Below are 21,901 nucleotides of genomic sequence, written 5' to 3' on the forward strand. Positions count from 1 at the left end.
CATGAAAGGGTGGATTTCTCGGCGGAAGTCAATGCTGCGTCTAGTTACAGTGCATCGCCCTGGAAGCAACGTGGCACCGCGTTCCGATGTGCCGGCGGGCAGAGCGCCTGCAGCAGGGTCGCTTGATCCTCTGGTGGCAGCAGGGGCGACAACGCACCGCGACACAGGAAGCCTGCAGCGCAATGCGGTGGTGGTGTAACGGTCAGCATGGTTGCTTCCCAAGCAGTTGATCCGTGTTCGATTCCCGGCCACCGCAGGAGGATTGTCATTTTTGCGTAGCGCAATAGTGTGTGTTCTAGACCATGCGATCCTCGAAATTGCCACGTGTCGCGGCACAGGTAGTATCTCCTCGTCTCCTGCCTCGTTCCAGCTAAGTGGATTAATTTCACTTCATCGTGTGTCGACTTGGCCCGACTTTGCTCGACTGCCGCTCGCTGCCGCTCGGCGGTGGGGCCGATATGACAGGAGAAGTACGACAATCGGCTGCGAGAAATAAAGTAATCAAGAGTACTTTTCCTTTTCAATACGAAAAGCTAAACTTTCATTTACAAATTTCGGAAATCTCACTGCTTCGCACAGTGTTATCTACACATTTGAGAAATTATCTGTTGATTCGTACGGTTCTGTTATTGCCAAAGTCGTTCTTGCACTTTCCTTGCGCTCTTTTTGCAAACAGCCTCATTAAATTGTCGATCATATGTTCGTTAACGTAATTTAAATTGCTTAGGGAGGCATCATAGCACGTCAACACTGTAGCATAAAAGGAGGAGGGTGGGGGTTGAAATGGAAGGGTCCAATAGCACGCAGAGTTCCCGGACGATCACCCATCCACTCACTAACCACGCAAACGTCTGCTTAACTTCATTAATTGAAAGTGAGCCGGCCGTTGGCAACCCCTTAGCGAAACGTTCAGACTTCTAGCTGGATGTGCACATCATTTAGAATCTGCCTGGCAGAGTCTCGCAGGAGGCAGCATTTCCTATTAGGGGAGAAAATGGAATGGCCCGTGGAGGGAAGGAACCCATGACCTACGCGTTACTAGCACGACGCTACAGCCCACTGAGCTAACGGGCAATGCAACAGTGTCGCATCAGCAGTCCAAAACCGCAAAACCGTCTCCTCTCCCTTCAAAACGGCCCCGCCATTAACGTGAGGATGTATCTCTTTTCCTTGACTTTCTCTCACCTTATACTTGGAACCCAGAGCAGCAGCTCCACGAAGACGAAAAACGGCCGTGAGAAGTTTTCTCATCTCAGCCCCGAGAATTCACGTTCAGGTACCGGGAATCGAACCCGGGCCTCCTGGGTGAAAGCCAGGTATCCTAGCCACTAGACCATACCGGACACACCTCAACGATCCACTACGTGTGTATGCGTCCAGAAATACGTCTCCTCCACGCAACTTTAGGGCCGAATCTGGCGCCAACGCTGAACTCTGTCCGCCACCACGATCCCGCTTACTCACTCCCAAAGCGCGCAAGTCATACTAGGCAAACATCGCTTTCAGTCTCGAGTGCAACTAGCAAAACTGTAATTAGTAATAACTGGAAACAAACACACGTTGACGCAAAGTAGCCTAGGTGGTAATAAACGGCAAATACGGCCTTACCTCGCAAAAGCTATGCTGTGCCTTTCAACGTCGTGGAGAGAAAATGAGATGGCTGAGTTGAGGATAGAACGTACGCCCTTAAGATAATGACATGCGCAGCCCACTGCGCCACCGAGGCATACAGGAATACTCGCCACCGCAGCCTCACTAAGAAGTTCTAATTTCAGAATTGTTTTCCCACCATGCCGTACATGAAAGGGTGGATTTCTCGGCGGAAGTCAATGCTGCGTCTAGTTACAGTGCATCGCCCTGGAAGCAACGTGGCACCGCGTTCCGATGTGCCGGCGGGCAGAGCGCCTGCAGCAGGGTCGCTTGATCCTCTGGTGGCAGCAGGGGCGACAACGCACCGCGACACAGGAAGCCTGCAGCGCAATGCGGTGGTGGTGTAACGGTCAGCATGGTTGCTTCCCAAGCAGTTGATCCGTGTTCGATTCCCGGCCACCGCAGGAGGATTGTCATTTTTGCGTAGCGCAATAGTGTGTGTTCTAGACCATGCGATCCTCGAAATTGCCACGTGTCGCGGCACAGGTAGTATCTCCTCGTCTCCTGCCTCGTTCCAGCTAAGTGGATTAATTTCACTTCATCGTGTGTCGACTTGGCCCGACTTTGCTCGACTGCCGCTCGCTGCCGCTCGGCGGTGGGGCCGATATGACAGGAGAAGTACGACAATCGGCTGCGAGAAATAAAGTAATCAAGAGTACTTTTCCTTTTCAATACGAAAAGCTAAACTTTCATTTACAAATTTCGGAAATCTCACTGCTTCGCACAGTGTTATCTACACATTTGAGAAATTATCTGTTGATTCGTACGGTTCTGTTATTGCCAAAGTCGTTCTTGCACTTTCCTTGCGCTCTTTTTGCAAACAGCCTCATTAAATTGTCGATCATATGTTCGTTAACGTAATTTAAATTGCTTAGGGAGGCATCATAGCACGTCAACACTGTAGCATAAAAGGAGGAGGGTGGGGGTTGAAATGGAAGGGTCCAATAGCACGCAGAGTTCCCGGACGATCACCCATCCACTCACTAACCACGCAAACGTCTGCTTAACTTCATTAATTGAAAGTGAGCTGGCCGTTGGCAACCCCTTAGCGAAACGTTCAGACTTCTAGCTGGATGTGCACATCATTTAGAATCTGCCTGGCAGAGTCTCGCAGGAGGCAGCATTTCCTATTAGGGGAGAAAATAGAATGGCCCGTGGAGGGAAGGAACCCATGACCTACGCGTTACTAGCACGACGCTACAGCCCACTGAGCTAACGGGCAATGCAACAGTGTCGCATCAGCAGTCCAAAACCGCAAAACCGTCTCCTCTCCCTTCAAAACGGCCCCGCCATTAACGTGAGGATGTATCTCTTTTCCTTGACTTTCTCTCACCTTATACTTGGAACCCAGAGCAGCAGCTCCACGAAGACGAAAAACGGCCGTGAGAAGTTTTCTCATCTCAGCCCCGAGAATTCACGTTCAGGTACCGGGAATCGAACCCGGGCCTCCTGGGTGAAAGCCAGGTATCCTAGCCACTAGACCATACCGGACACACCTCAACGATCCACTACGTGTGTATGCGTCCAGAAATACGTCTCCTCCACGCAACTTTAGGGCCGAATCTGGCGCCAACGCTGAACTCTGTCCGCCACCACGATCCCGCTTACTCACTCCCAAAGCGCGCAAGTCATACTAGGCAAACATCGCTTTCAGTCTCGAGTGCAACTAGCAAAACTGTAATTAGTAATAACTGGAAACAAACACACGTTGACGCAAAGTAGCCTAGGTGGTAATAAACGGCAAATACGGCCTTACCTCGCAAAAGCTATGCTGTGCCTTTCAACGTCGTGGAGAGAAAATGAGATGGCTGAGTTGAGGATAGAACGTACGCCCTTAAGATAATGACATGCGCAGCCCACTGCGCCACCGAGGCATACAGGAATACTCGCCACCGCAGCCTCACTAAGAAGTTCTAATTTCAGAATTGTTTTCCCACCATGCCGTACATGAAAGGGTGGATTTCTCGGCGGAAGTCAATGCTGCGTCTAGTTACAGTGCATCGCCCTGGAAGCAACGTGGCACCGCGTTCCGATGTGCCGGCGGGCAGAGCGCCTGCAGCAGGGTCGCTTGATCCTCTGGTGGCAGCAGGGGCGACAACGCACCGCGACACAGGAAGCCTGCAGCGCAATGCGGTGGTGGTGTAACGGTCAGCATGGTTGCTTCCCAAGCAGTTGATCCGTGTTCGATTCCCGGCCACCGCAGGAGGATTGTCATTTTTGCGTAGCGCAATAGTGTGTGTTCTAGACCATGCGATCCTCGAAATTGCCACGTGTCGCGGCACAGGTAGTATCTCCTCGTCTCCTGCCTCGTTCCAGCTAAGTGGATTAATTTCACTTCATCGTGTGTCGACTTGGCCCGACTTTGCTCGACTGCCGCTCGCTGCCGCTCGGCGGTGGGGCCGATATGACAGGAGAAGTACGACAATCGGCTGCGAGAAATAAAGTAATCAAGAGTACTTTTCCTTTTCAATACGAAAAGCTAAACTTTCATTTACAAATTTCGGAAATCTCACTGCTTCGCACAGTGTTATCTACACATTTGAGAAATTATCTGTTGATTCGTACGGTTCTGTTATTGCCAAAGTCGTTCTTGCACTTTCCTTGCGCTCTTTTTGCAAACAGCCTCATTAAATTGTCGATCATATGTTCGTTAACGTAATTTAAATTGCTTAGGGAGGCATCATAGCACGTCAACACTGTAGCATAAAAGGAGGAGGGTGGGGGTTGAAATGGAAGGGTCCAATAGCACGCAGAGTTCCCGGACGATCACCCATCCACTCACTAACCACGCAAACGTCTGCTTAACTTCATTAATTGAAAGTGAGCTGGCCGTTGGCAACCCCTTAGCGAAACGTTCAGACTTCTAGCTGGATGTGCACATCATTTAGAATCTGCCTGGCAGAGTCTCGCAGGAGGCAGCATTTCCTATTAGGGGAGAAAATAGAATGGCCCGTGGAGGGAAGGAACCCATGACCTACGCGTTACTAGCACGACGCTACAGCCCACTGAGCTAACGGGCAATGCAACAGTGTCGCATCAGCAGTCCAAAACCGCAAAACCGTCTCCTCTCCCTTCAAAACGGCCCCGCCATTAACGTGAGGATGTATCTCTTTTCCTTGACTTTCTCTCACCTTATACTTGGAACCCAGAGCAGCAGCTCCACGAAGACGAAAAACGGCCGTGAGAAGTTTTCTCATCTCAGCCCCGAGAATTCACGTTCAGGTACCGGGAATCGAACCCAGGCCTCCTGGGTGAAAGCCAGGTATCCTAGCCACTAGACCATACCGGACACACCTCAACGATCCACTACGTGTGTATGCGTCCAGAAATACGTCTCCTCCACGCAACTTTAGGGCCGAATCTGGCGCCAACGCTGAACTCTGTCCGCCACCACGATCCCGCTTACTCACTCCCAAAGCGCGCAAGTCATACTAGGCAAACATCGCTTTCAGTCTCGAGTGCAACTAGCAAAACTGTAATTAGTAATAACTGGAAACAAACACACGTTGACGCAAAGTAGCCTAGGTGGTAATAAACGGCAAATACGGCCTTACCTCGCAAAAGCTATGCTGTGCCTTTCACCGTCGTGGAGAGAAAATGAGATGGCTGAGTTGAGGATAGAACGTACGCCCTTAAGATAATGACATGCGCAGCCCACTGCGCCACCGAGGCATACAGGAATACTCGCCACCGCAGCCTCACTAAGAAGTTCTAATTTCAGAATTGTTTTCCCACCATGCCGTACATGAAAGGGTGGATTTCTCGGCGGAAGTCAATGCTGCGTCTAGTTACAGTGCATCGCCCTGGAAGCAACGTGGCACCGCGTTCCGATGTGCCGGCGGGCAGAGCGCCTGCAGCAGGGTCGCTTGATCCTCTGGTGGCAGCAGGGGCGACAACGCACCGCGACACAGGAAGCCTGCAGCGCAATGCGGTGGTGGTGTAACGGTCAGCGTGGTTGCTTCCCAAGCAGTTGATCCGTGTTCGATTCCCGGCCACCGCAGGAGGATTGTCATTTTTGCGTAGCGCAATAGTGTGTGTTCTAGACCATGCGAACCTCGAAATTGCCACGTGTCGCGGCACAGGTAGTATCTCCTCGTCTCCTGCCTCGTTCCAGCTAAGTGGATTAATTTCACTTCATCGTGTGTCGACTTGGCCCGACTTTGCTCGACTGCCGCTCGCTGCCGCTCGGCGGTGGGGCCGATATGACAGGAGAAGTACGACAATCGGCTGCGGGAAATAAAGTAATCAAGAGTACTTTTCCTTTTCAATACGAAAAGCTAAACTTTCATTTACAAATTTCGGAAATCTCACTGCTTCGCACAGTGTTATCTACACATTTGAGAAATTATCTGTTGATTCGTACGGTTCTGTTATTGCCAAAGTCGTTCTTGCACTTTCCTTGCGCTCTTTTTGCAAACAGCCTCATTAAATTGTCGATCATATGTTCGTTAACGTAATTTAAATTGCTTAGGGAGGCATCATAGCACGTCAACACTGTAGCATAAAAGGAGGAGGGTGGGGGTTGAAATGGAAGGGTCCAATAGCACGCAGAGTTCCCGGACGATCACCCATCCACTCACTAACCACGCAAACGTCTGCTTAACTTCATTAATTGAAAGTGAGCTGGCCGTTGGCAACCCCTTAGCGAAACGTTCAGACTTCTAGCTGGATGTGCACATCATTTAGAATCTGCCTGGCAGAGTCTCGCAGGAGGCAGCATTTCCTATTAGGGGAGAAAATGGAATGGCCCGTGGAGGGAAGGAACCCATGACCTACGCGTTACTAGCACGACGCTACAGCCCACTGAGCTAACGGGCAATGCAACAGTGTCGCATCAGCAGTCCAAAACCGCAAAACCGTCTCCTCTCCCTTCAAAACGGCCCCGCCATTAACGTGAGGATGTATCTCTTTTCCTTGACTTTCTCTCACCTTATACTTGGAACCCAGAGCAGCAACTCCACGAAGACGAAAAACGGACGTGAGAAGTTTTCTCATCTCAGCCCCGAGAATTCACGTTCAGGTACCGGGAATCGAACCCGGGCCTCCTGGGTGAAAGCCAGGTATCCTAGCCACTAGACCATACCGGACACACCTCAACGATCCACTACGTGTGTATGCGTCCAGAAATACGTCTCCTCCACGCAACTTTAGGGCCGAATCTGGCGCCAACGCTGAACTCTGTCCGCCACCACGATCCCGCTTACTCACTCCCAAAGCGCGCAAGTCATACTAGGCAAACATCGCTTTCAGTCTCGAGTGCAACTAGCAAAACTGTAATTAGTAATAACTGGAAACAAACACACGTTGACGCAAAGTAGCCTAGGTGGTAATAAACGGCAAATACGGCCTTACCTCGCAAAAGCTATGCTGTGCCTTTCACCGTCGTGGAGAGAAAATGAGATGGCTGAGTTGAGGATAGAACGTACGCCCTTAAGATAATGACATGCGCAGCCCACTGCGCCACCGAGGCATACAGGAATACTCGCCACCGCAGCCTCACTAAGAAGTTCTAATTTCAGAATTGTTTTCCCACCATGCCGTACATGAAAGGGTGGATTTCTCGGCGGAAGTCAATGCTGCGTCTAGTTACAGTGCATCGCCCTGGAAGCAACGTGGCACCGCGTTCCGATGTGCCGGCGGGCAGAGCGCCTGCAGCAGGGTCGCTTGATCCTCTGGTGGCAGCAGGGGCGACAACGCACCGCGACACAGGAAGCCTGCAGCGCAATGCGGTGGTGGTGTAACGGTCAGCATGGTTGCTTCCCAAGCAGTTGATCCGTGTTCGATTCCCGGCCACCGCAGGAGGATTGTCATTTTTGCGTAGCGCAATAGTGTGTGTTCTAGACCATGCGAACCTCGAAATTGCCACGTGTCGCGGCACAGGTAGTATCTCCTCGTCTCCTGCCTCGTTCCAGCTAAGTGGATTAATTTCACTTCATCGTGTGTCGACTTGGCCCGACTTTGCTCGACTGCCGCTCGCTGCCGCTCGGCGGTGGGGCCGATATGACAGGAGAAGTACGACAATCGGCTGCGAGAAATAAAGTAATCAAGAGTACTTTTCCTTTTCAATACGAAAAGCTAAACTTTCATTTACAAATTTCGGAAATCTCACTGCTTCGCACAGTGTTATCTACACATTTGAGAAATTATCTGTTGATTCGTACGGTTCTGTTATTGCCAAAGTCGTTCTTGCACTTTCCTTGCGCTCTTTTTGCAAACAGCCTCATTAAATTGTGGATCATATGTTCGTTAACGTAATTTAAATTGCTTAGGGAGGCATCATAGCACGTCAACACTGTAGCATAAAAGGAGGAGGGTGGGGGTTGAAATGGAAGGGTCCAATAGCACGCAGAGTTCCCGGACGATCACCCATCCACTCACTAACCACGCAAACGTCTGCTTAACTTCATTAATTGAAAGTGAGCTGGCCGTTGGCAACCCCTTAGCGAAACGTTCAGACTTCTAGCTGGATGTGCACATCATTTAGAATCTGCCTGGCAGAGTCTCGCAGGAGGCAGCATTTCCTATTAGGGGAGAAAATGGAATGGCCCGTGGAGGGAAGGAACCCATGACCTACGCGTTACTAGCACGACGCTACAGCCCACTGAGCTAACGGGCAATGCAACAGTGTCGCATCAGCAGTCCAAAACCGCAAAACCGTCTCCTCTCCCTTCAAAACGGCCCCGCCATTAACGTGAGGATGTATCTCTTTTCCTTGACTTTCTCTCACCTTATACTTGGAACCCAGAGCAGCAACTCCACGAAGACGAAAAACGGACGTGAGAAGTTTTCTCATCTCAGCCCCGAGAATTCACGTTCAGGTACCGGGAATCGAACCCGGGCCTCCTGGGTGAAAGCCAGGTATCCTAGCCACTAGACCATACCGGACACACCTCAACGATCCACTACGTGTGTATGCGTCCAGAAATACGTCTCCTCCACGCAACTTTAGGGCCGAATCTGGCGCCAACGCTGAACTCTGTCCGCCACCACGATCCCGCTTACTCACTCCCAAAGCGCGCAAGTCATACTAGGCAAACATCGCTTTCAGTCTCGAGTGCAACTAGCAAAACTGTAATTAGTAATAACTGGAAACAAACACACGTTGACGCAAAGTAGCCTAGGTGGTAATAAACGGCAAATACGGCCTTACCTCGCAAAAGCTATGCTGTGCCTTTCACCGTCGTGGAGAGAAAATGAGATGGCTGAGTTGAGGATAGAACGTACGCCCTTAAGATAATGACATGCGCAGCCCACTGCGCCACCGAGGCATACAGGAATACTCGCCACCGCAGCCTCACTAAGAAGTTCTAATTTCAGAATTGTTTTCCCACCATGCCGTACATGAAAGGGTGGATTTCTCGGCGGAAGTCAATGCTGCGTCTAGTTACAGTGCATCGCCCTGGAAGCAACGTGGCACCGCGTTCCGATGTGCCGGCGGGCAGAGCGCCTGCAGCAGGGTCGCTTGATCCTCTGGTGGCAGCAGGGGCGACAACGCACCGCGACACAGGAAGCCTGCAGCGCAATGCGGTGGTGGTGTAACGGTCAGCATGGTTGCTTCCCAAGCAGTTGATCCGTGTTCGATTCCCGGCCACCGCAGGAGGATTGTCATTTTTGCGTAGCGCAATAGTGTGTGTTCTAGACCATGCGAACCTCGAAATTGCCACGTGTCGCGGCACAGGTAGTATCTCCTCGTCTCCTGCCTCGTTCCAGCTAAGTGGATTAATTTCACTTCATCGTGTGTCGACTTGGCCCGACTTTGCTCGACTGCCGCTCGCTGCCGCTCGGCGGTGGGGCCGATATGACAGGAGAAGTACGACAATCGGCTGCGAGAAATAAAGTAATCAAGAGTACTTTTCCTTTTCAATACGAAAAGCTAAACTTTCATTTACAAATTTCGGAAATCTCACTGCTTCGCACAGTGTTATCTACACATTTGAGAAATTATCTGTTGATTCGTACGGTTCTGTTATTGCCAAAGTCGTTCTTGCACTTTCCTTGCGCTCTTTTTGCAAACAGCCTCATTAAATTGTGGATCATATGTTCGTTAACGTAATTTAAATTGCTTAGGGAGGCATCATAGCACGTCAACACTGTAGCATAAAAGGAGGAGGGTGGGGGTTGAAATGGAAGGGTCCAATAGCACGCAGAGTTCCCGGACGATCACCCATCCACTCACTAACCACGCAAACGTCTGCTTAACTTCATTAATTGAAAGTGAGCTGGCCGTTGGCAACCCCTTAGCGAAACGTTCAGACTTCTAGCTGGATGTGCACATCATTTAGAATCTGCCTGGCAGAGTCTCGCAGGAGGCAGCATTTCCTATTAGGGGAGAAAATGGAATGGCCCGTGGAGGGAAGGAACCCATGACCTACGCGTTACTAGCACGACGCTACAGCCCACTGAGCTAACGGGCAATGCAACAGTGTCGCATCAGCAGTCCAAAACCGCAAAACCGTCTCCTCTCCCTTCAAAACGGCCCCGCCATTAACGTGAGGATGTATCTCTTTTCCTTGACTTTCTCTCACCTTATACTTGGAACCCAGAGCAGCAACTCCACGAAGACGAAAAACGGACGTGAGAAGTTTTCTCATCTCAGCCCCGAGAATTCACGTTCAGGTACCGGGAATCGAACCCGGGCCTCCTGGGTGAAAGCCAGGTATCCTAGCCACTAGACCATACCGGACACACCTCAACGATCCACTACGTGTGTATGCGTCCAGAAATACGTCTCCTCCACGCAACTTTAGGGCCGAATCTGGCGCCAACGCTGAACTCTGTCCGCCACCACGATCCCGCTTACTCACTCCCAAAGCGCGTAAGTCATACTAGGCAAACATCGCTTTCAGTCTCGAGTGCAACTAGCAAAACTGTAATTAGTAATAACTGGAAACAAACACACGTTGACGCAAAGTAGCCTAGGTGGTAATAAACGGCAAATACGGCCTTACCTCGCAAAAGCTATGCTGTGCCTTTCACCGTCGTGGAGAGAAAATGAGATGGCTGAGTTGAGGATAGAACGTACGCCCTTAAGATAATGACATGCGCAGCCCACTGCGCCACCGAGGCATACAGGAATACTCGCCACCGCAGCCTCACTAAGAAGTTCTAATTTCAGAATTGTTTTCCCACCATGCCGTACATGAAAGGGTGGATTTCTCGGCGGAAGTCAATGCTGCGTCTAGTTACAGTGCATCGCCCTGGAAGCAACGTGGCACCGCGTTCCGATGTGCCGGCGGGCAGAGCGCCTGCAGCAGGGTCGCTTGATCCTCTGGTGGCAGCAGGGGCGACAACGCACCCCGACACAGGAAGCCTGCAGCGCAATGCGGTGGTGGTGTAACGGTCAGCATGGTTGCTTCCCAAGCAGTTGATCCGTGTTGGATTCCCGGCCACCGCAGGAGGATTGTCATTTTTGCGTAGCGCAATAGTGTGTGTTCTAGACCATGCGAACCTCGAAATTGCCACGTGTCGCGGCACAGGTAGTATCTCCTCGTCTCCTGCCTCGTTCCAGCTAAGTGGATTAATTTCACTTCATCGTGTGTCGACTTGGCCCGACTTTGCTCGACTGCCGCTCGCTGCCGCTCGGCGGTGGGGCCGATATGACAGGAGAAGTACGACAATCGGCTGCGAGAAATAAAGTAATCAAGAGTACTTTTCCTTTTCAATACGAAAAGCTAAACTTTCATTTACAAATTTCGGAAATCTCACTGCTTCGCACAGTGTTATCTACACATTTGAGAAATTATCTGTTGATTCGTACGGTTCTGTTATTGCCAAAGTCGTTCTTGCACTTTCCTTGCGCTCTTTTTGCAAACAGCCTCATTAAATTGTCGATCATATGTTCGTTAACGTAATTTAAATTGCTTAGGGAGGCATCATAGCACGTCAACACTGTAGCATAAAAGGAGGAGGGTGGGGGTTGAAATGGAAGGGTCCAATAGCACGCAGAGTTCCCGGACGATCACCCATCCACTCACTAACCACGCAAACGTCTGCTTAACTTCATTAATTGAAAGTGAGCTGGCCGTTGGCAACCCCTTAGCGAAACGTTCAGACTTCTAGCTGGATGTGCACATCATTTAGAATCTGCCTGGCAGAGTCTCGCAGGAGGCAGCATTTCCTATTAGGGGAGAAAATGGAATGGCCCGTGGAGGGAAGGAACCCATGACCTACGCGTTACTAGCACGACGCTACAGCCCACTGAGCTAACGGGCAATGCAACAGTGTCGCATCAGCAGTCCAAAACCGCAAAACCGTCTCCTCTCCCTTCAAAACGGCCCCGCCATTAACGTGAGGATGTATCTCTTTTCCTTGACTTTCTCTCACCTTATACTTGGAACCCAGAGCAGCAACTCCACGAAGACGAAAAACGGACGTGAGAAGTTTTCTCATCTCAGCCCCGAGAATTCACGTTCAGGTACCGGGAATCGAACCCGGGCCTCCTGGGTGAAAGCCAGGTATCCTAGCCACTAGACCATACCGGACACACCTCAACGATCCACTACGTGTGTATGCGTCCAGAAATACGTCTCCTCCACGCAACTTTAGGGCCGAATCTGGCGCCAACGCTGAACTCTGTCCGCCACCACGATCCCGCTTACTCACTCCCAAAGCGCGCAAGTCATACTAGGCAAACATCGCTTTCAGTCTCGAGTGCAACTAGCAAAACTGTAATTAGTAATAACTGGAAACAAACACACGTTGACGCAAAGTAGCCTAGGTGGTAATAAACGGCAAATACGGCCTTACCTCGCAAAAGCTATGCTGTGCCTTTCACCGTCGTGGAGAGAAAATGAGATGGCTGAGTTGAGGATAGAACGTACGCCCTTAAGATAATGACATGCGCAGCCCACTGCGCCACCGAGGCATACAGGAATACTCGCCACCGCAGCCTCACTAAGAAGTTCTAATTTCAGAATTGTTTTCCCACCATGCCGTACATGAAAGGGTGGATTTCTCGGCGGAAGTCAATGCTGCGTCTAGTTACAGTGCATCGCCCTGGAAGCAACGTGGCACCGCGTTCCGATGTGCCGGCGGGCAGAGCGCCTGCAGCAGGGTCGCTTGATCCTCTGGTGGCAGCAGGGGCGACAACGCACCGCGACACAGGAAGCCTGCAGCGCAATGCGGTGGTGGTGTAACGGTCAGCATGGTTGCTTCCCAAGCAGTTGATCCGTGTTCGATTCCCGGCCACCGCAGGAGGATTGTCATTTTTGCGTAGCGCAATAGTGTGTGTTCTAGACCATGCGAACCTCGAAATTGCCACGTGTCGCGGCACAGGTAGTATCTCCTCGTCTCCTGCCTCGTTCCAGCTAAGTGGATTAATTTCACTTCATCGTGTGTCGACTTGGCCCGACTTTGCTCGACTGCCGCTCGCTGCCGCTCGGCGGTGGGGCCGATATGACAGGAGAAGTACGACAATCGGCTGCGAGAAATAAAGTAATCAAGAGTACTTTTCCTTTTCAATACGAAAAGCTAAACTTTCATTTACAAATTTCGGAAATCTCACTGCTTCGCACAGTGTTATCTACACATTTGAGAAATTATCTGTTGATTCGTACGGTTCTGTTATTGCCAAAGTCGTTCTTGCACTTTCCTTGCGCTCTTTTTGCAAACAGCCTCATTAAATTGTCGATCATATGTTCGTTAACGTAATTTAAATTGCTTAGGGAGGCATCATAGCACGTCAACACTGTAGCATAAAAGGAGGAGGGTGGGGGTTGAAATGGAAGGGTCCAATAGCACGCAGAGTTCCCGGACGATCACCCATCCACTCACTAACCACGCAAACGTCTGCTTAACTTCATTAATTGAAAGTGAGCTGGCCGTTGGCAACCCCTTAGCGAAACGTTCAGACTTCTAGCTGGATGTGCACATCATTTAGAATCTGCCTGGCAGAGTCTCGCAGGAGGCAGCATTTCCTATTAGGGGAGAAAATGGAATGGCCCGTGGAGGGAAGGAACCCATGACCTACGCGTTACTAGCACGACGCTACAGCCCACTGAGCTAACGGGCAATGCAACAGTGTCGCATCAGCAGTCCAAAACCGCAAAACCGTCTCCTCTCCCTTCAAAACGGCCCCGCCATTAACGTGAGGATGTATCTCTTTTCCTTGACTTTCTCTCACCTTATACTTGGAACCCAGAGCAGCAACTCCACGAAGACGAAAAACGGACGTGAGAAGTTTTCTCATCTCAGCCCCGAGAATTCACGTTCAGGTACCGGGAATCGAACCCGGGCCTCCTGGGTGAAAGCCAGGTATCCTAGCCACTAGACCATACCGGACACACCTCAACGATCCACTACGTGTGTATGCGTCCAGAAATACGTCTCCTCCACGCAACTTTAGGGCCGAATCTGGCGCCAACGCTGAACTCTGTCCGCCACCACGATCCCGCTTACTCACTCCCAAAGCGCGCAAGTCATACTAGGCAAACATCGCTTTCAGTCTCGAGTGCAACTAGCAAAACTGTAATTAGTAATAACTGGAAACAAACACACGTTGACGCAAAGTAGCCTAGGTGGTAATAAACGGCAAATACGGCCTTACCTCGCAAAAGCTATGCTGTGCCTTTCACCGTCGTGGAGAGAAAATGAGATGGCTGAGTTGAGGATAGAACGTACGCCCTTAAGATAATGACATGCGCAGCCCACTGCGCCACCGAGGCATACAGGAATACTCGCCACCGCAGCCTCACTAAGAAGTTCTAATTTCAGAATTGTTTTCCCACCATGCCGTACATGAAAGGGTGGATTTCTCGGCGGAAGTCAATGCTGCGTCTAGTTACAGTGCATCGCCCTGGAAGCAACGTGGCACCGCGTTCCGATGTGCCGGCGGGCAGAGCGCCTGCAGCAGGGTCGCTTGATCCTCTGGTGGCAGCAGGGGCGACAACGCACCGCGACACAGGAAGCCTGCAGCGCAATGCGGTGGTGGTGTAACGGTCAGCATGGTTGCTTCCCAAGCAGTTGATCCGTGTTCGATTCCCGGCCACCGCAGGAGGATTGTCATTTTTGCGTAGCGCAATAGTGTGTGTTCTAGACCATGCGAACCTCGAAATTGCCACGTGTCGCGGCACAGGTAGTATCTCCTCGTCTCCTGCCTCGTTCCAGCTAAGTGGATTAATTTCACTTCATCGTGTGTCGACTTGGCCCGACTTTGCTCGACTGCCGCTCGCTGCCGCTCGGCGGTGGGGCCGATATGACAGGAGAAGTACGACAATCGGCTGCGAGAAATAAAGTAATCAAGAGTACTTTTCCTTTTCAATACGAAAAGCTAAACTTTCATTTACAAATTTCGGAAATCTCACTGCTTCGCACAGTGTTATCTACACATTTGAGAAATTATCTGTTGATTCGTACGGTTCTGTTATTGCCAAAGTCGTTCTTGCACTTTCCTTGCGCTCTTTTTGCAAACAGCCTCATTAAATTGTGGATCATATGTTCGTTAACGTAATTTAAATTGCTTAGGGAGGCATCATAGCACGTCAACACTGTAGCATAAAAGGAGGAGGGTGGGGGTTGAAATGGAAGGGTCCAATAGCACGCAGAGTTCCCGGACGATCACCCATCCACTCACTAACCACGCAAACGTCTGCTTAACTTCATTAATTGAAAGTGAGCTGGCCGTTGGCAACCCCTTAGCGAAACGTTCAGACTTCTAGCTGGATGTGCACATCATTTAGAATCTGCCTGGCAGAGTCTCGCAGGAGGCAGCATTTCCTATTAGGGGAGAAAATGGAATGGCCCGTGGAGGGAAGGAACCCATGACCTACGCGTTACTAGCACGACGCTACAGCCCACTGAGCTAACGGGCAATGCAACAGTGTCGCATCAGCAGTCCAAAACCGCAAAACCGTCTCCTCTCCCTTCAAAACGGCCCCGCCATTAACGTGAGGATGTATCTCTTTTCCTTGACTTTCTCTCACCTTATACTTGGAACCCAGAGCAGCAACTCCACGAAGACGAAAAACGGACGTGAGAAGTTTTCTCATCTCAGCCCCGAGAATTCACGTTCAGGTACCGGGAATCGAACCCGGGCCTCCTGGGTGAAAGCCAGGTATCCTAGCCACTAGACCATACCGGACACACCTCAACGATCCACTACGTGTGTATGCGTCCAGAAATACGTCTCCTCCACGCAACTTTAGGGCCGAATCTGGCGCCAACGCTGAACTCTGTCCGCCACCACGATCCCGCTTACTCACTCCCAAAGCGCGCAAGTCATACTAGGCAAACATCGCTTTCAGTCTCGAGTGCAACTAGCAAAACTGTAATTAGTAATAACTGGAAACAAACACACGTTGACGCAAAGTAGCCTGGGTGGTAATAAACGGCAAATACGGCCTTACCTCGCAAAAGCTATGCTGTGCCTTTCACCGTCGTGGAGAGAAAATGAGATGGCTGAGTTGAGGATAGAACGTACGCCCTTAAGATAATGACATGCGCAGCCCACTGCGCCACCGAGGCATACAGGAATACTCGCCACCGCAGCCTCACTAAGAAGTTCTAATTTCAGAATTGTTTTCCCACCATGCCGTACATGAAAGGGTGGATTTCTCGGCGGAAGTCAATGCTGCGTCTAGTTACAGTGCATCGCCCTGGAAGCAACGTGGCACCGCGTTCCGATGTGCCGGCGGGCAGAGCGCCTGCAGCAGGGTCGCTTGATCCTCTGGTGGCAGCAGGGGCGACAACGCACCGCGACACAGGAAGCCTGCAGCGCAATGCGGTGGTGGTGTAACGGTCAGCATGGTTGCTTCCCAAGCAGTTGATCCGTGTTCGATTCCCGGCCACCGCAGGAGGATTGTCATTTTTGCGTAGCGCAATAGTGTGTGTTCTAGACCATGCGATCCTCGAAATTGCCACGTGTCGCGGCACAGGTAGTATCTCCTCGTCTCCTGCCTCGTTCCAGCTAAGTGGATTAATTTCACTTCATCGTGTGTCGACTTGGCCCGACTTTGCTCGACTGCCGCTCGCTGCCGCTCGGCGGTGGGGCCGATATGACAGGAGAAGTACGACAATCGGCTGCGAGAAATAAAGTAATCAAGAGTACTTTTCCTTTTCAATACGAAAAGCTAAACTTTCATTTACAAATTTCGGAAATCTCACTGCTTCGCACAGTGTTATCTACACATTTGAGAAATTATCTGTTGATTCGTACGGTTCTGTTATTGCCAAAGTCGTTCTTGCACTTTCCTTGCGCTCTTTTTGCAAACAGCCTCATTAAATTGTGGATCATATGTTCGTTAACGTAATTTAAATTGCTTAGGGAGGCATCATAGCACGTCAACACTGTAGCATAAAAGGAGGAGGGTGGGGGTTGAAATGGAAGGGTCCAATAGCACGCAGAGTTCCCGGACGATCACCCATCCACTCACTAACCACGCAAACGTCTGCTTAACTTCATTAATTGAAAGTGAGCTGGCCGTTGGCAACCCCTTAGCGAAACGTTCAGACTTCTAGCTGGATGTGCACATCATTTAGAATCTGCCTGGCAGAGTCTCGCAGGAGGCAGCATTTCCTATTAGGGGAGAAAATGGAATGGCCCGTGGAGGGAAGGAACCCATGACCTACGCGTTACTAGCACGACGCTACAGCCCACTGAGCTAACGGGCAATGCAACAGTGTCGCATCAGCAGTCCAAAACCGCAAAACCGTCTCCTCTCCCTTCAAAACGGCCCCGCCATTAACGTGAGGATGTATCTCTTTTCCTTGACTTTCTCTCACCTTATACTTGGAACCCAGAGCAGCAACTCCACGAAGACGAAAAACGGACGTGAGAAGTTTTCTCATCTCAGCCCCGAGAATTCACGTTCAGGTACCGGGAATCGAACCCGGGCCTCCTGGGTGAAAGCCAGGTATCCTAGCCACTAGACCATACCGGACACACCTCAACGATCCACTACGTGTGTATGCGTCCAGAAATACGTCTCCTCCACGCAACTTTAGGGCCGAATCTGGCGCCAACGCTGAACTCTGTCCGCCACCACGATCCCGCTTACTCACTCCCAAAGCGCGCAAGTCATACTAGGCAAACATCGCTTTCAGTCTCGAGTGCAACTAGCAAAACTGTAATTAGTAATAACTGGAAACAAACACACGTTGACGCAAAGTAGCCTAGGTGGTAATAAACGGCAAATACGGCCTTACCTCGCAAAAGCTATGCTGTGCCTTTCACCGTCGTGGAGAGAAAATGAGATGGCTGAGTTGAGGATAGAACGTACGCCCTTAAGATAATGACATGCGCAGCCCACTGCGCCACCGAGGCATACAGGAATACTCGCCACCGCAGCCTCACTAAGAAGTTCTAATTTCAGAATTGTTTTCCCACCATGCCGTACATGAAAGGGTGGATTTCTCGGCGGAAGTCAATGCTGCGTCTAGTTACAGTGCATCGCCCTGGAAGCAACGTGGCACCGCGTTCCGATGTGCCGGCGGGCAGAGCGCCTGCAGCAGGGTCGCTTGATCCTCTGGTGGCAGCAGGGGCGACAACACACCGCGACACAGGAAGCCTGCAGCGCAATGCGGTGGTGGTGTAACGGTCAGCATGGTTGCTTCCCAAGCAGTTGATCCGTGTTCGATTCCCGGCCACCGCAGGAGGATTGTCATTTTTGCGTAGCGCAATAGTGTGTGTTCTAGACCATGCGAACCTCGAAATTGCCACGTGTCGCGGCACAGGTAGTATCTCCTCGTCTCCTGCCTCGTTCCAGCTAAGTGGATTAATTTCACTTCATCGTGTGTCGACTTGGCCCGACTTTGCTCGACTGCCGCTCGCTGCCGCTCGGCGGTGGGGCCGATATGACAGGAGAAGTACGACAATCGGCTGCGAGAAATAAAGTAATCAAGAGTACTTTTCCTTTTCAATACGAAAAGCTAACCTTTCATTTACAAATTTCGGAAATCTCACTGCTTCGCACAGTGTTATCTACACATTTGAGAAATTATCTGTTGATTCGTACGGTTCTGTTATTGCCAAAGTCGTTCTTGCACTTTCCTTGCGCTCTTTTTGCAAACAGCCTCATTAAATTGTGGATCATATGTTCGTTAACGTAATTTAAATTGCTTAGGGAGGCATCATAGCACGTCAACACTGTAGCATAAAAGGAGGAGGGTGGGGGTTGAAATGGAAGGGTCCAATAGCACGCAGAGTTCCCGGACGATCACCCATCCACTCACTAACCACGCAAACGTCTGCTTAACTTCATTAATTGAAAGTGAGCTGGCCGTTGGCAACCCCTTAGCGAAACGTTCAGACTTCTAGCTGGATGTGCACATCATTTAGAATCTGCCTGGCAGAGTCTCGCAGGAGGCAGCATTTCCTATTAGGGGAGAAAATGGAATGGCCCGTGGAGGGAAGGAACCCATGACCTACGCGTTACTAGCACGACGCTACAGCCCACTGAGCTAACGGGCAATGCAACAGTGTCGCATCAGCAGTCCAAAACCGCAAAACCGTCTCCTCTCCCTTCAAAACGGCCCCGCCATTAACGTGAGGATGTATCTCTTTTCCTTGACTTTCTCTCACCTTATACTTGGAACCCAGAGCAGCAACTCCACGAAGACGAAAAACGGACGTGAGAAGTTTTCTCATCTCAGCCCCGAGAATTCACGTTCAGGTACCGGGAATCGAACCCGGGCCTCCTGGGTGAAAGCCAGGTATCCTAGCCACTAGACCATACCGGACACACCTCAACGATCCACTACGTGTGTATGCGTCCAGAAATACGTCTCCTCCACGCAACTTTAGGGCCGAATCTGGCGCCAACGCTGAACTCTGTCCGCCACCACGATCCCGCTTACTCACTCCCAAAGCGCGCAAGTCATACTAGGCAAACATCGCTTTCAGTCTCGAGTGCAACTAGCAAAACTGTAATTAGTAATAACTGGAAACAAACACACGTTGACGCAAAGTAGCCTGGGTGGTAATAAACGGCAAATACGGCCTTACCTCGCAAAAGCTATGCTGTGCCTTTCACCGTCGTGGAGAGAAAATGAGATGGCTGAGTTGAGGATAGAACGTACGCCCTTAAGATAATGACATGCGCAGCCCACTGCGCCACCGAGGCATACAGGAATACTCGCCACCGCAGCCTCACTAAGAAGTTCTAATTTCAGAATTGTTTTCCCACCATGCCGTACATGAAAGGGTGGATTTCTCGGCGGAAGTCAATGCTGCGTCTAGTTACAGTGCATCGCCCTGGAAGCAACGTGGCACCGCGTTCCGATGTGCCGGCGGGCAGAGCGCCTGCAGCAGGGTCGCTTGATCCTCTGGTGGCAGCAGGGGCGACAACGCACCGCGACACAGGAAGCCTGCAGCGCAATGCGGTGGTGGTGTAACGGTCAGCATGGTTGCTTCCCAAGCAGTTGATCCGTGTTCGATTCCCGGCCACCGCAGGAGGATTGTCATTTTTGCGTAGCGCAATAGTGTGTGTTCTAGACCATGCGATCCTCGAAATTGCCACGTGTCGCGGCACAGGTAGTATCTCCTCGTCTCCTGCCTCGTTCCAGCTAAGTGGATTAATTTCACTTCATCGTGTGTCGACTTGGCCCGACTTTGCTCGACTGCCGCTCGCTGCCGCTCGGCGGTGGGGCCGATATGACAGGAGAAGTACGACAATCGGCTGCGAGAAATAAAGTAATCAAGAGTACTTTTCCTTTTCAATACGAAAAGTTAAACTTTCATTTACAAATTTCGGAAATCTCACTGCTTCGCACAGTGTTATCTACACATTTGAGAAATTATCTGTTGATTCGTACGGTTCTGTTATTGCCAAAGTCGTTCTTGCACTTTCCTTGCGCTCTTTTTGCAAACAGCCTCATTAAATTGTGGATCATATGTTCGTTAACGTAATTTAAATTGCTTAGGGAGGCATCATAGCACGTCAACACTGTAGCATAAAAGGAGGAGGGTGGGGGTTGAAATGGAAGGGTCCAATAGCACGCAGAGTTCCCGGACGATCACCCATCCACTCACTAACCACGCAAACGTCTGCTTAACTTCATTAATTGAAAGTGAGCTGGCCGTTGGCAACCCCTTAGCGAAACGTTCAGACTTCTAGCTGGATGTGCACATCATTTAGAATCTGCCTGGCAGAGTCTCGCAGGAGGCAGCATTTCCTATTAGGGGAGAAAATGGAATGGCCCGTGGAGGGAAGGAACCCATGACCTACGCGTTACTAGCACGACGCTACAGCCCACTGAGCTAACGGGCAATGCAACAGTGTCGCATCAGCAGTCCAAAACCGCAAAACCGTCTCCTCTCCCTTCAAAACGGCCCCGCCATTAACGTGAGGATGTATCTCTTTTCCTTGACTTTCTCTCACCTTATACTTGGAACCCAGAGCAGCAGCTCCACGAAGACGAAAAACGGCCGTGAGAAGTTTTCTCATCTCAGCCCCGAGAATTCACGTTCAGGTACCGGGAATCGAACCCGGGCCTCCTGGGTGAAAGCCAGGTATCCTAGCCACTAGACCATACCGGACACACCTCAACGATCCACTACGTGTGTATGCGTCCAGAAATACGTCTCCTCCACGCAACTTTAGGGCCGAATCTGGCGCCAACGCTGAACTCTGTCCGCCACCACGATCCCGCTTACTCACTCCCAAAGCGCGCAAGTCATACTAGGCAAACATCGCTTTCAGTCTCGAGTGCAACTAGCAAAACTGTAATTAGTAATAACTGGAAACAAACACACGTTGACGCAAAGTAGCCTAGGTGGTAATAAACGGCAAATGCGGCCTTACCTCGCAAAAGCTATGCTGTGCCTTTCAACGTCGTGGAGAGAAAATGAGATGGCTGAGTTGAGGATAGAACGTACGCCCTTAAGATAATGACATGCGCAGCCCACTGCGCCACCGAGGCACACAGGAATACTCGCCACCGCAGCCTCACTAAGAAGTTCTAATTTCAGAATTGTTTTCCCACCATGCCGTACATGAAAGGGTGGATTTCTCGGCGGAAGTCAATGCTGCGTCTAGTTACAGTGCATCGCCCTGGAAGCAACGTGGCACCGCGTTCCGATGTGCCGGCGGGCAGAGCGCCTGCAGCAGGGTCGCTTGATCCTCTGGTGGCAGCAGTGGCGACAACGCACCGCGACACAGGAAGCCTGCAGCGCAATGCGGTGCTGGTGTAACGGTCAGCATGGTTGCTTCCCAAGCAGTTGATCCGTGTTCGATTCCCGGCCACCGCAGGAGGATTGTCATTTTTGCGTAGCGCAATAGTGTGTGTTCTAGACCATGCGATCCTCGAAATTGCCACG

General features: G+C 50.9%; 22 non-coding genes across 22 annotated transcripts; 10 read left to right on the plus strand and 12 right to left on the minus strand.

Annotated features, from left to right (window-relative positions):
- The first annotated feature begins 184 nt into the window (after positions 1 to 184).
- On the plus strand, positions 185 to 256 carry Trnag-ccc. The gene has a single exon. It is a non-coding gene; the product is annotated as a tRNA-Gly (tRNA).
- Positions 257 to 1,271: 1,015 nt separating this feature from the next.
- Positions 1,272 to 1,343, minus strand: Trnae-uuc. The gene has a single exon. It is a non-coding gene; the product is annotated as a tRNA-Glu (tRNA).
- A 639-nt stretch (positions 1,344 to 1,982) lies between these two features.
- Trnag-ccc lies at positions 1,983 to 2,054 on the plus strand. The gene has a single exon. It is a non-coding gene; the product is annotated as a tRNA-Gly (tRNA).
- A 1,015-nt stretch (positions 2,055 to 3,069) lies between these two features.
- On the minus strand, positions 3,070 to 3,141 carry Trnae-uuc. Its single transcript has one exon. It is a non-coding gene; the product is annotated as a tRNA-Glu (tRNA).
- Positions 3,142 to 3,780: 639 nt separating this feature from the next.
- On the plus strand, positions 3,781 to 3,852 carry Trnag-ccc. Its single transcript has one exon. It is a non-coding gene; the product is annotated as a tRNA-Gly (tRNA).
- A 1,015-nt stretch (positions 3,853 to 4,867) lies between these two features.
- Positions 4,868 to 4,939, minus strand: Trnae-uuc. Its single transcript has one exon. It is a non-coding gene; the product is annotated as a tRNA-Glu (tRNA).
- Positions 4,940 to 6,665: 1,726 nt separating this feature from the next.
- Trnae-uuc lies at positions 6,666 to 6,737 on the minus strand. Its single transcript has one exon. It is a non-coding gene; the product is annotated as a tRNA-Glu (tRNA).
- Positions 6,738 to 7,376: 639 nt separating this feature from the next.
- Positions 7,377 to 7,448, plus strand: Trnag-ccc. The gene has a single exon. It is a non-coding gene; the product is annotated as a tRNA-Gly (tRNA).
- A 1,015-nt stretch (positions 7,449 to 8,463) lies between these two features.
- On the minus strand, positions 8,464 to 8,535 carry Trnae-uuc. Its single transcript has one exon. It is a non-coding gene; the product is annotated as a tRNA-Glu (tRNA).
- Positions 8,536 to 9,174: 639 nt separating this feature from the next.
- Trnag-ccc lies at positions 9,175 to 9,246 on the plus strand. The gene has a single exon. It is a non-coding gene; the product is annotated as a tRNA-Gly (tRNA).
- Positions 9,247 to 10,261: 1,015 nt separating this feature from the next.
- Trnae-uuc lies at positions 10,262 to 10,333 on the minus strand. Its single transcript has one exon. It is a non-coding gene; the product is annotated as a tRNA-Glu (tRNA).
- Positions 10,334 to 12,059: 1,726 nt separating this feature from the next.
- Trnae-uuc lies at positions 12,060 to 12,131 on the minus strand. Its single transcript has one exon. It is a non-coding gene; the product is annotated as a tRNA-Glu (tRNA).
- Positions 12,132 to 12,770: 639 nt separating this feature from the next.
- Positions 12,771 to 12,842, plus strand: Trnag-ccc. The gene has a single exon. It is a non-coding gene; the product is annotated as a tRNA-Gly (tRNA).
- Positions 12,843 to 13,857: 1,015 nt separating this feature from the next.
- On the minus strand, positions 13,858 to 13,929 carry Trnae-uuc. Its single transcript has one exon. It is a non-coding gene; the product is annotated as a tRNA-Glu (tRNA).
- A 639-nt stretch (positions 13,930 to 14,568) lies between these two features.
- Trnag-ccc lies at positions 14,569 to 14,640 on the plus strand. The gene has a single exon. It is a non-coding gene; the product is annotated as a tRNA-Gly (tRNA).
- A 1,015-nt stretch (positions 14,641 to 15,655) lies between these two features.
- Positions 15,656 to 15,727, minus strand: Trnae-uuc. Its single transcript has one exon. It is a non-coding gene; the product is annotated as a tRNA-Glu (tRNA).
- A 639-nt stretch (positions 15,728 to 16,366) lies between these two features.
- Positions 16,367 to 16,438, plus strand: Trnag-ccc. Its single transcript has one exon. It is a non-coding gene; the product is annotated as a tRNA-Gly (tRNA).
- Positions 16,439 to 17,453: 1,015 nt separating this feature from the next.
- On the minus strand, positions 17,454 to 17,525 carry Trnae-uuc. Its single transcript has one exon. It is a non-coding gene; the product is annotated as a tRNA-Glu (tRNA).
- Positions 17,526 to 18,164: 639 nt separating this feature from the next.
- Trnag-ccc lies at positions 18,165 to 18,236 on the plus strand. Its single transcript has one exon. It is a non-coding gene; the product is annotated as a tRNA-Gly (tRNA).
- Positions 18,237 to 19,251: 1,015 nt separating this feature from the next.
- Positions 19,252 to 19,323, minus strand: Trnae-uuc. Its single transcript has one exon. It is a non-coding gene; the product is annotated as a tRNA-Glu (tRNA).
- Positions 19,324 to 19,962: 639 nt separating this feature from the next.
- On the plus strand, positions 19,963 to 20,034 carry Trnag-ccc. Its single transcript has one exon. It is a non-coding gene; the product is annotated as a tRNA-Gly (tRNA).
- A 1,015-nt stretch (positions 20,035 to 21,049) lies between these two features.
- Trnae-uuc lies at positions 21,050 to 21,121 on the minus strand. The gene has a single exon. It is a non-coding gene; the product is annotated as a tRNA-Glu (tRNA).
- Between the last annotated feature and the right edge of the window lie 780 nt (positions 21,122 to 21,901).

This window comes from Schistocerca americana, chromosome 8 (genome assembly GCF_021461395.2).
Source record: "Schistocerca americana isolate TAMUIC-IGC-003095 chromosome 8, iqSchAmer2.1, whole genome shotgun sequence".
In the NCBI taxonomy this organism is placed as follows: Eukaryota; Metazoa; Arthropoda; class Insecta; order Orthoptera; family Acrididae; genus Schistocerca; species Schistocerca americana.